Raw genomic sequence first — 11,133 nt, 5'->3', positions numbered from 1 at the left:
GGACTGAGGAGGCCAGGAGTCCCACAGGCAATGGAAGCACAGAGCCTTGGAATCTGCAGAGATCAGCACCAGGACAGGATGGTTACAGTGGAAACAGAGCTGGGAAGGGAAGCAGAAAGAAGGGGCTGAATAAATGTGATTTTGAGGCTAAAAGAGGGAAAAGCTGAGCTTGATGGCAGCTCTCAGTCACTTGCTCTGCTTTTGTGTGTACAGAACATCAAGGCAGAGCCACAAGCAGAGCTGCCTGAAGCTCAGAGTGCCATCATGGCAGCGAAGAGGGGGAATGAAGACATCCAAGAGGAGAAGAATCTCCCTATGCAGAGTGGCAATCAACAAAAACAGGCGAATGAAGGACTGGCAGCCACTCCACTCATGAAAGAGTCCTTTCCATTGTTGTTTACAGAAAATTGACAAACAGATGCAGGCACAGCTGTATGAAACTGAGGCTAGGACCAAGGTAAGGAAGATGAGGCTAGACAAAAAAATTAAAATCATCAAAGAGAAAATGAATCACCTCCTTCAGGAGCAAAAGGCTTTAGAAAAGCAAGTGAGTGAATTAGCAATAGGCACTGCAGTCACCCAAGGGGTGGTTTCCGCCCTCCTTGCCTTTCCAGTGCAGAGCAGCAGGGGGTGGGTGATGCCTCTGAGTGCCATCCTGATGAGGCCTCTGTCAGAGCTGCTCTCAAGGACACTTCCTGCTCTGCTGGATCTCAGCTGATGCTCTAGACAGTGGCATTACCCCTTTGGCCATTTAGCCAGCAGTCATCCGAATGAACTCCTGCTGGCTTCTTCCAGTTGACCTTGTTTCTTGAGGTGTTTTTGCAGGTGAACATGGTCACTCACATAGATTTGGAATACGAGCTACAAGCTGTCTGTATCCCTTGTGAATAATCTGCTCCTGTCCTTTTCTTTCCTTTTTTCCCAGTCGATGACTCCTGGCTGACAGGGACAAGCTGTAGTCTCTGACTGCTTTGTTCTGTTTGACTTGAGGTGGAAGTGTCGCCATCCTACCTGGCAGCCTGCACAGAGTTCCAGCAAATGACGGGCAACCAAGAGCCCCGAGGCTGGCATGAGGCCCAGGAACTGAACCATCCAGAGATGCTGCAGGATGAGCACGTCCCGAGGAAGGTGCAGAAAAAGAGAATTTCATGGCAGGAGGTAAAACATTAGAATGAGGAGCTGCAAATGTATCTGCAGACCTAGGAGGGGGAAAGGAGTCTTTGGGAGGAAGTGGAGCGGTCGTTGCTGCAGTCATCCTTTAGAACAAGAAACTGGCTATGAACTCAAGTAAAACCAGCCTTTGGTTTTGAACATTTGGTTTCACAAGTAGACATCCAAAGCAATCCAGTTGAAGAGCTCTGCATGTGGCTGACAGCAGCTTCCTAAGGGCTTGCATTTCAAATGGCAATCTCTCTTGCATTTCAGGGCAATCTCTGCCACACCTTCCTGACATCAACTCATTTCTTGTCTCAGATCTACACCGGCTCTGACACTGAAGCTGCTGCAGAAGCAGCAGTGCCGTCCCAAGGAGCCTTTGCTCCCCAGCTGAAGAAGTGGAGCCTGAGCCCTTGGTTCACCTCCCGTGCTGACCCAGCTGCTGCTCAGCAACAGGAGATGGCGGGTGACTCCCTGGAGCAGCAGAGTACATCTGGTATCTTTCTTATCTGAGGGACAGTGTGCTGTGTGCACGTGTCAGCATAGCTGTACCAAAGGGTTCTCTTCAGTTTAGTGTCACAGAAGTGCTGGCATTGCTCCGAGACAGCAAGAGAGAGCTCTGGGTGCTCCTGCTGCCTGTGAGGGCAGCTTAGACTGGCTGGAGTTTGCCTGGGCTTCCCTCTCCGCCGAAGGCAGAAGCAGGGATTGTTCCTGGATCAGCAGAATGCTGTGCTGCTTGAGTCCTAGCCACTGGCAGAAGCCCTGCTGAGATCATTCTCTAGGAGAACACAACAAGCCCTTTGTGATTCTGCAGCACAACCCAATGAATCTGCTCCTTGCCCTTAACAGCTGCCAGTGCTGTGCTCTCAGATAAGATCTGGTAGGGTTGAGAAGAGAGCCCAGTGGATTCTGTGTATACCATCACCAGCTGGGACAAAAAGGGCACTGATCTGCGCCTTGGTGTGGCTGATCTCAAAGCCCATCCTGTTGTGTCCTGAATGGGGGCAACAGCTTGTCCGGGGCTCAGGCTCACTCTGGCTTCTTCCCATCAGTGCCTGTCAGTGCTCATGCTTGGGCTTTGCCAGCCTTGTTGTGGTCGCTGCCCTGCCCCTGACGGCTGGTGGGAATGCAGAGGCTGGAGCCTTCCTTAGCTGGGAGGGTCCCACTGCTGCTCGGCTGCTGCAGCGCGGAGCTGCCTGAGGCAGCAGCCCCTTCTCTGGGCCGGCTTCTGGCTCGCACGGCCTGGACTCACAAGAGGGTCAGCATCTCCTCTGGGCAGCTCTCTGTGTCACGGGGACGCCTGAGGAGCACTGCTGTCCTCTGTGCCCGTGCCCGCCGTGCCGAGTTGGGAAGATGGGGATATGTGCGGTGCTGAGAGGGTGAGTGCAATGGGAGTGACTGAGCCGCGCTGTCAGGGTGAAGAGATGCGGCGCGGTTCTTCACACGGGGCACGGGCAAGGGCACCTTTGAGCTCAGTCTGCTCATAAAGGGTGAGGGTCCTGATGCTGAAAACCCCGTGGGGATTGGTTCTAGCAGGAGCTGCTCTGGTTTACAAACGCAGAGGCATTCTTCTGGCAAACTCCTGCAAGGTGGAAAAGATGGGAGCATTTGGCAATATTCCTCCTGTTCTGAACTTGGCATCTGTTCAGAAGAATTGATTCTAGATGTCCAGGTGCATTTAATCTTAGCAAGGAGGAAACCTTTTCTAAATCTCGCAGTGTTTATTCCCAAGAAAACAAAGGCACTGTTAGTTCCAGCTCTCCTTAATGTTTCTAGATGACAAACTTACTTGCCTTTCTAGGTATTCTCTTCTAGTCTCAGTCTCCTCTGAATCTATCTCCCGGTGCTTCCCTGTGTGTCTGCTGTCAAGAGGTCTCTCAATTCAAAGGATGCTAGAAATCAGTCTCTGTGCCAGCCACTTGTGCTGTGGGCCTGCTGTTCTTTTCTTGTTGTTCCAGTTCCTGTTCCTGTTGTTGTTAGCCAGCTGTCCACAAAGGGAGGGCTCAGAGCCCCAGACAGTGGGGCTGCCTTTTGTATCTCCTAGAAGGTGGGATCTCTGCTTTAAAGTGAACATCTTGCATTTTGTTTCCTTCAGGGAGAATGGTGAAGATGGAAAATCCTATTCTAAAATACATTGAACTGGAAAATATTGGCAGTGGGTGAGTCCAAGCAATGTTAATTTTACAAAACCATGCATCAGGTGTTTTGCTGATGGAATAGGTATCAAGTGTGAAATCAGACAAGCTGCAAATGTGTTCAGGCACTGGGCTTAGATTGTCAGTGCTGATCAGAATTGCTAAGTGTGCTCAGAAGGCATTGTCAAAGACATCTCCATGCTTCCAGTGTCCTGCAGGTCTTAGGCATTGACAGCACAGATCTCCTGTGTGGGCTGGCTTTCACTGCAAGGTCTAAATGGCTTCTCCTTTCTCTGCTGTTTTGTTTCTAGGACTTTTGGAGATGTTTATAGAGCACTCAACACTGCCACAGGAGGAGAGGTAAATGTCAACAGCACCTGCAGACTCTACTGCACTCGAGGGCTTTCCCCTCTGGTGTGAGCTGTGGCTGGAGCTTTGGGCAGAGCTGTGCTGAAAAGGCACAAGAAGCACAGACTGGTGCCAGCCCATAAAACACATTTGGGACTTTGTCCTCCTCAGCTGCCAGAAGGAAGGCACGGACGGCAGCAGTTCCTTTCAGAGAAGGATGCGCTCACTCGCTCTCCATTGCTAAAACAAAGGTGGTGCCTGCGAGCACCTCACTGCTCTGTGGGGCTACAGCTTCAGAGTCCTGAATTCTCGATTCTGGCTGCCAGCAAATCCATCTGAAAGTTACTGGTAGTTCCTTAGCCACCTGCAGTGCTGCACTTGGGAACTGCATGAGGGAGAGATCTGCAAGGCGTCCCTGAAAGCCCTAAGCCCTGCCCATAGCCCAAGATGTATCCACAGAGTATTGAGGCATGGATTACTTCTTCTGAGTCCCAAACAAAGCAGCAGAGAGTGTGGTCAGAGGTTTGTGGATGATAACTGAGACACCACTGTTACCACGTGGTCAAGGCAAAATGTCAGTGGCCCTACGTGTCCTGTAACTGGCTCCCAAGGCAGCAGAGAAATGGGCTGTTGGAATGTCAGTTCCTAATTATTGCAGTGCCTAATCGCAAGGCAGTTTGGCACAGCTCAGCTATGTCATTGCAAAATCACTCGCTCCACGTGCCTTGTGGTCTTGTGCCACCAACCTCTCAAGTTACTGATTTTCAATGTCATTTTAGGTGGCCATAAAGAAAATACAGCTTCAAGGACTGAGGAAGAAGGAACTAAAAGTCAACAAACTCATGGTCATGAAGGTGAATAGAAATCCCAACCTGGTCAACTGTTTAGACAGGTGAGTTGTGCTTTTGTCTCATGAATGTTTGTTCACGTACTGCAAACATGCAAGGTAAAATCCCACTTTGGTCACTGGCAGAAAATAGAGCTGTAATTATTGGCCAATAATTATTGCTCTTTTCATCTCCAGTGGATAGGAAGAGATTGCATTTTGTCTGCATGGGTCTTTGCTGGCACACGCTATTTGAAAATTGTTCAAAAACCCGGATGAGTCGTGTCTTACTAAATCAATGATGTCTATATTCACAGCCACCACTTGGTTTTGCAGCTTGATTTTTTTCAAGTGTCTTCTTACGTCCAGGTAAACTAGCAAGGATTTCCCTTGGATTGTTGCCACTGTTTTCCATGGCTATGCATGCCAGGAAGACTAGGTGCTTTTTTCCAGAAACATCATGCATGACAGGTTTTTTATCTGGGCTGTTACTAAACTGCACATTTTGCTTGCTGCCCATCTAAGACATCTCCTTTTTCACAGCTGTGCCTTTCTCCTTGAGACTGCACAGATGGCAAACAATGCACAGCCAAGAGGGAATATCTATTCCTTTATTTTGTCTTTGTCTCAAAGGGATCTGAAAAGAAGAATCAACCCGTCTTTTCCAAACAGCAACCTAGCCATGTACATTCATCTCCAAGCCCTTGTTTCCTTCTTTCAGCTACCTTGTGGGTGAGGAACTGTCCCTGGTTATGGAGTATATGGATGGAGGCACTCTGAGCAATGTCATCAGCCAGACCTACCTGTCGGAAGATGAGATGGCAGCCATCAGTCGGGAGGTCAGCAATCCCATCTGTGTTTCCAAGGGCTTGGGCAGGATAGTCTGGGAAACAGGGGCTCAGAGCTGGAGTGATTTCCCGTGCCAAGCTTTGTTTCTGTGTTGCTGCTATTCTATGGGCAAGTAAAAGCATCTCAAGTGAAAGGCCTGCCAGTGCCCCTGCACTCTCTGTACTCAGTGCCAGTACTCTTATCTTCTGCTGTTGTATTCTCACTCTGTCTCTTGTATTTGTATTTGCTGTTCTCCACCTTGCCTCTCTAAATGTCTTCCTGGACTCTGTCTTCACTGCATTCCTTACCTGTAAAAGCAAAGGGGCTGGTGGCAGGATTTGAAATGACCAGCAAAGAAAAAAGACTCATTTCTCACAGTCCTCAGCTGTAAAGGATAGTAGTGCAGCCAAAATGCTCTTTGCTTCCGGAAAATGACTGGTGTGATACTTCCACGCCTGTGCCGAGGCCAGCAAGAAAATCTTTGTCATGCAGCCTCCCACCCAAAAGTGATCTGCTACACACCAAAGGGAGGGACTTTTCCTTTCAAAACCCCTCCTTTGTCCTCTGCAAGGAAAAAGCACGTCCACTGCAGCAGGAGTCATCCTGGATGGTTGGCAGGGGACAGCCTACAACAGCAGATGCTGTTGCTCTTTCAAAAGCTGACGTGCCTTTCCTCAGAAAGGTCCTGCTCTGCAAGTGTTGGAGCAGCAAGCTCTTCCTCTCAGTGGCCATTACTGCTCTGCCATTACTCCCCATTCCCCTGGAGATGGAATCTTTTAGGTTCTTTGTTTCCTTTCTTGTGTGATGAAATCACATCACTCATTTTTGCCCTCCTCTTTCTGTTTTCTCTCTCAGTGCCTGCAAGGACTGCATTTTCTTCATTCAAACCACGTCATCTACCAAGATGTGAAGAGCAGAAACATCCTTCTCAGAACTGACGGTTCTGTCAAGCTGGGTCAGTATATTCTTGGTCAGGTGCAGCGTTCCAGGGATGTGGGTGTGGGGCTGCTTGGAGTGACTGCCAGCTCCCCAAAAATGGTGCTGGTGGCAGTGCAGGGACCCCTGCTGCGAGCCGAGGGCACAGTTGCAACGTGCACAGAGGTATAAGGAACCACAAGCAGTCAAGAGTGGCCTTGCTCTGTGTGTGTCCCTTCCAGACAGAGGGAACTACAATCTAAAGCTTCAGTGGCAAAAAGTCCACTGCTGTGAGCAGTGTTAAGAAACTTGGGTTTTTTTGGAAGTGGCCAATTCCATACTCCCTTGGCTAAAGCCCCAAGGAAATCGAGCATGGACAGTTCTCTGGGAGATTCAACAGCACATTCTTAGCCTGAGAGTGGGGAATTCTTTTGCTTGGTTTCCTAATTGGAGCTGGCTTTCATGGTTTGTTGTTTTCTCCACAGCTGACTTTGGCCTCTTTGCTCAGCTCAGCCCTGAGCAGGGCAGACGGAGCTCTGTGGCCGGCACTGCTGGCTGGCTGGCGCCTGAAGTAGTGACAGGTCAACCATGTGGCCCCAAAGTGGACATATGGTCTTTGGGAATCGTGGGCATCGAAATGGTGGAACGAGAAGTTCCTTCCTGGAATGCAACTCCTGTCTTGGTAAGGTGCAAATACTCACTGATCCCACTGTCCTTCTCACCTGTCTCATGTTCTGTGTGCCATTGGACAAAATCCCATTGCCATCTGCTGGCATCACTTCCACCAAGGTCCCCTTCTAAAAATGCCCCTGCAACACATCAGCATCTGCGGTAGCTTTGGTTGTATCAGAAAGGAAAGTGGCAGTTCAGAAACCTAACCAGTTCAGAAACCTGCCATTTTGGCCTCCAGCCATGCCGGACATTTCTCACTTGTTTTTTGAACAATGTTGGAACTCTCTTTCTGAAGGACAAGAATTTGTCAGTGGAGAGGGTAGACATATGATAAACATCCTGAGCAATGGAGGTTAGACCTTCCCAGTTTCAATTTTATAGAAAACATAAGAAAAAAAGGAAAAAGAAAAGTAAACAGAAAAGAAAAAGAGAAAAAACCTACTACCAAACCAATGCTCAAGCAGTTCTGCTTGCTTTTTCATTTTTTAAACACAGCTCTTCTCTTCCATTCTGTAGCATCTTTTCCAAATCCTGTGGGTCTTCAAAACTTTCAGGCTTTCAAGTCATCTGTACATTGTTCAGTCACGTATGTGGGTGGCCTGGATAAGTTTAGGATGTGTTTTTCTCCGACTGCAGTTAGAATTGTTTGCCAAACCCTTGGCTGTTTCTTGGTACTTTAACAAGTTGATGAGCTTGCAGGCAGGTGCCTGGGCTGGGATCCAACACGGGCAGTTGACACCGGTGCTGTGTTCCTTTACCACAGGAGCAGGGCCATCCCTGGCCTGCACAGTTCTAATGACAGGGAGGACTCCAGCTCCCCACCATGGCCAGTGGCTGAGCTCAGCTGAGGGTCAGGATAAAACCCTCTTTGTCACCTCTGGTGATGTGGGGAAAGGACAGAAAGCCACATAAATTATTTGTACAAAAGGGGAGTGCATTGCCATTTCTGGCTTTGAAATTCTCCTTTGGGTTAAAGAGGATAATAGCAAAGTCTCTTTTGTCACCATCTATTTCACTGCCACGAGCACAGAGTTATCATTAGAGTGGTGGGCATTTTTATGGAGACTCCAAAGCCTCTTGCCATTGTTATTTTTCTCTATTTGAGATGGATTCTGCAAGTTGAGGTTTGAATAGTTCCAAGTCAGTGTCTTATGTTTCTAAATACCATCTTGCAAAAGCAGAATGAGCTCTCTCCCTCTGACTTGTCAGCATGTTAGAGCTTGGTTCCACATGAACCACACTGGATAATGATCAGCCGATGTCTTGCCAATCTACACTGTAATTCCTTGGCCTGAGGAGTGTCAGAAAGACCTGCTGAGCTCCATGGACACTGTCAGCTGCATGGAAGTGAGCATCCTTGGCCTTGCTGAAGAAACTGGAGCTCAGCTTAGGTTAGATGCTCTTGAGCAGGAGAAAGGCTGGAATCCTTGGGTGTTTCCAGAGGCCTGCGTGCCCAGAGGGACTGAGTTCTGGGGAGCAGCTGCATGTTTCTGCACATCATGGAAGGGAATTGCCAGACAGCTCAAGCCTCACCACAGGCAAACACTCCCCAGCTCTTCTCAGGCAACATTTGCTTTGGGTTTCAAGTTGTTCCCACTTGTCTGTCTGTGAAGATGCCCCTCAAACCACAAGGCAAGCCTCTCAGAACTGGTGTTCCATTTCCAGAAATGAAGAAAAGAAGCCCAAACACAAGAAAGTTGCTAAGGCACTGGTTTTTAGAGAGGAACTTAACCCCCTGTGCAGTTTCTCCTCACTGGGAAACATGCCTGAAAGCTGGGCATGAGGGTGTAAAGGCCACAGAGTCTCTTCTGCTTCTTGTGCAGTGCTGCTGAAACACTCAGTGACCGTGTTTCTCTCCTAGCCCAAGGCACATTGTGCACATCACCAAGCTAGAGCCTGGTGATGTGGAGAGCCTGCCAAAACCTCCCATTTGTTTCCTGGCACTTTCTGGGATGGGCCTACCATTCATGCATTGACTTAAGTAGCCAAAGGAGTCGAGGGTGACCATAGGGATGGAACTTCTCCTGATTTGACCATGAAAAGTTTTTCTTTCCCATGTAAGGAAAGCAGAAATTTTCAGAGTGCTGAGACACAGAGCTGCAGGTGCCTCCTGTGTGTCCAAGCAGGCCTTTTCATCCCAGTACATTTGTGCATGCATCTTAATGTGTCTGTGTTGAAGATGAGATTCCCAATGTTTGTTTCCTTACCTGAGGAATACCTGATGGATTTCCTTTCTTTACTTCCAATTCCCATTGTTTTCAAGAACAAAGCAAAAAGCTTGATTCGCTTTCTTTTATGGCATCCGTGCTTAACGGATAAGAAGCACTGCAGAGATACTTTTCATGTACTAACCCTTGGATACAGTAGAGTCAATATAGCAAAATCCTTCTTCCAAAAAGCCTCTCAAGCTGGTATGAATCCTCAGGGAAGGAAATGTGCTTGTGCTGATGTAGTTCCCACTAGCTGGGTCAGTCAATGAAATCAGCTGCCAAGGCAAGATCTGCAGGATGGTGGGAAAGCTGTGGGTGCATCGGAGTTTGGGTTTTTGGTTGGTAAAGGAAAGTCATCTCTGGGTCTCTGCCAGGGCAGAAACTGCTACTGCAGAGTGGAGCTTAATCAATGGGATCTGGGAGAGCAGTGACAGATGGGAAAGAAGCAGGTGGAGCCTGGTGTCTCCTTTTTCTCCAGCCTCAACTCCTGATAGCCACAGCAGGAAGACAAAAGCTGCAGCAGCCCAACCTATTTTCATCTTGCCTGCATGACTTCCTGAGCTGCTGCCTGCAGAGAGACGAGGCGCAGCGCTGGTCTGCCAAGGAGCTCCTGCAGGTAAAATGTGAAGGGGCTGCAGGTGAAACAGGGTCTGAGGGATGGGCTCCTCCTCCACCCAAGTCCATGGCATCAGATGAGCCCCCTTCCTCCTCACCTCCATTCTTGGTGCTCTTAAAATGAAAACAGTGAGGAATTCTAGACTGGGCTGGGCTGGCAGGGCCCTGTAAAGGTCCTCCGGTGCAAGTGTCCTGCAATGAGCAGGGACATCTTTAAAGAGATCAGGTTGCTCAGAGCCCTTTGCCACCCGAGCCGGAATGGTTGCAGGGATGGGGCACCTACAAGCTCTTGGGGCAAGCTGTGCCAGGGTGGCACCATGCTCTGAGTAAACAAGTTCTTCCTTAGACCTACTCTGATTAGATGCCCTTTGTGTTTAAAAATATTTGTCCATATCCTATTGTAACTGACCCTGTTAAAAAAGATGTCCCCCACTTTCTTCAAAGCCACTCTGAAGTCTTAGAAAGTGGCAATAAAGTCTCCCTGGGGCCTGTTCTTCACAAAACTGAATAACTCCAGCTCCCTCTGCATTTCCTGAGAGGAGAGGCGCTCTGTCCTCTGACTGTTTCTGTCACCCTCTTTTGTAATTTGGTGGAGTGTTCAGTTTTATCTAATGGCAAAACAATTGAAGTAGAGCAATGCAGGGTACAGAGACATGAAATGGTGGTGGAGGAACCCAAGGAAGCCAGTCCCAGCTGAGCAGTCAGAGATTTGGCTGTGGGCAGGAGGGGCTGTGGGGGGCTCACTCTGAGGGGCCCTGGTTTGTGCCCCCCAGCCCACCCTTAGAGGTTTCTGCCACGCAAACAGGGACAGCTGGGAGGGACTTGTCCCAGCCCCATCTGCTGCCTGGCACGCTCAAGCAGATGGGAACTGTGCCAGGGTTACTGCCAGGTTGTGTGGCAGAGAGGGAACTGCAGGGCCCAGTGCCACTGGGCTGGCCCTGCTGGGAAGGAAGGTGCCATCCAGCACACGAGGGACAGGGCATGGAAAGGTAGACACTGCTTTCTGTTCCTGTGAGAATTAGCACAGTGCCTGTCTTTCAAAGGCAGGGACCTGTGTGAGTCATTGGAATTTGCTGAAAGCAAGCTAACCCAGGAACAGAAAGCACCATTTCTAGAGCACTGGCAGGGCAAAAATCCCAACAAGATAAAGAAACCTGAATAAATGGATGAGTGGGATTCTGGGCCAGGTTTGCCTATGATGGCAGGGTCCTGCACATGACTGCTGGGTAGCAGATGGTCCCACTGCTCCTCTTTCTGGGTCTTTTTAGGACCCAGAGCAATCCCAACTGAGCCTGTGAAGCACTGAGCTTGGAAAGTAATGGCTCACTGTTCACTGTTCTTTGTCTTTTTGTTGTTTGGTTTGTTGTTTGTTTTTGGCTTATTTGTTTTGTTTTGGTTTTGGGTTTTTTGTTTGTGTTTGTTTTCTTTT

Source organism: Melozone crissalis, unplaced genomic scaffold, assembly GCF_028551555.1.
Source record: "Melozone crissalis strain CALT ecotype California unplaced genomic scaffold, PUWL_Pcris_2 ptg000021l_1, whole genome shotgun sequence".
In the NCBI taxonomy this organism is placed as follows: Eukaryota; Metazoa; Chordata; class Aves; order Passeriformes; family Passerellidae; genus Melozone; species Melozone crissalis.
This window is presented reverse-complemented; position numbering follows the sequence as displayed.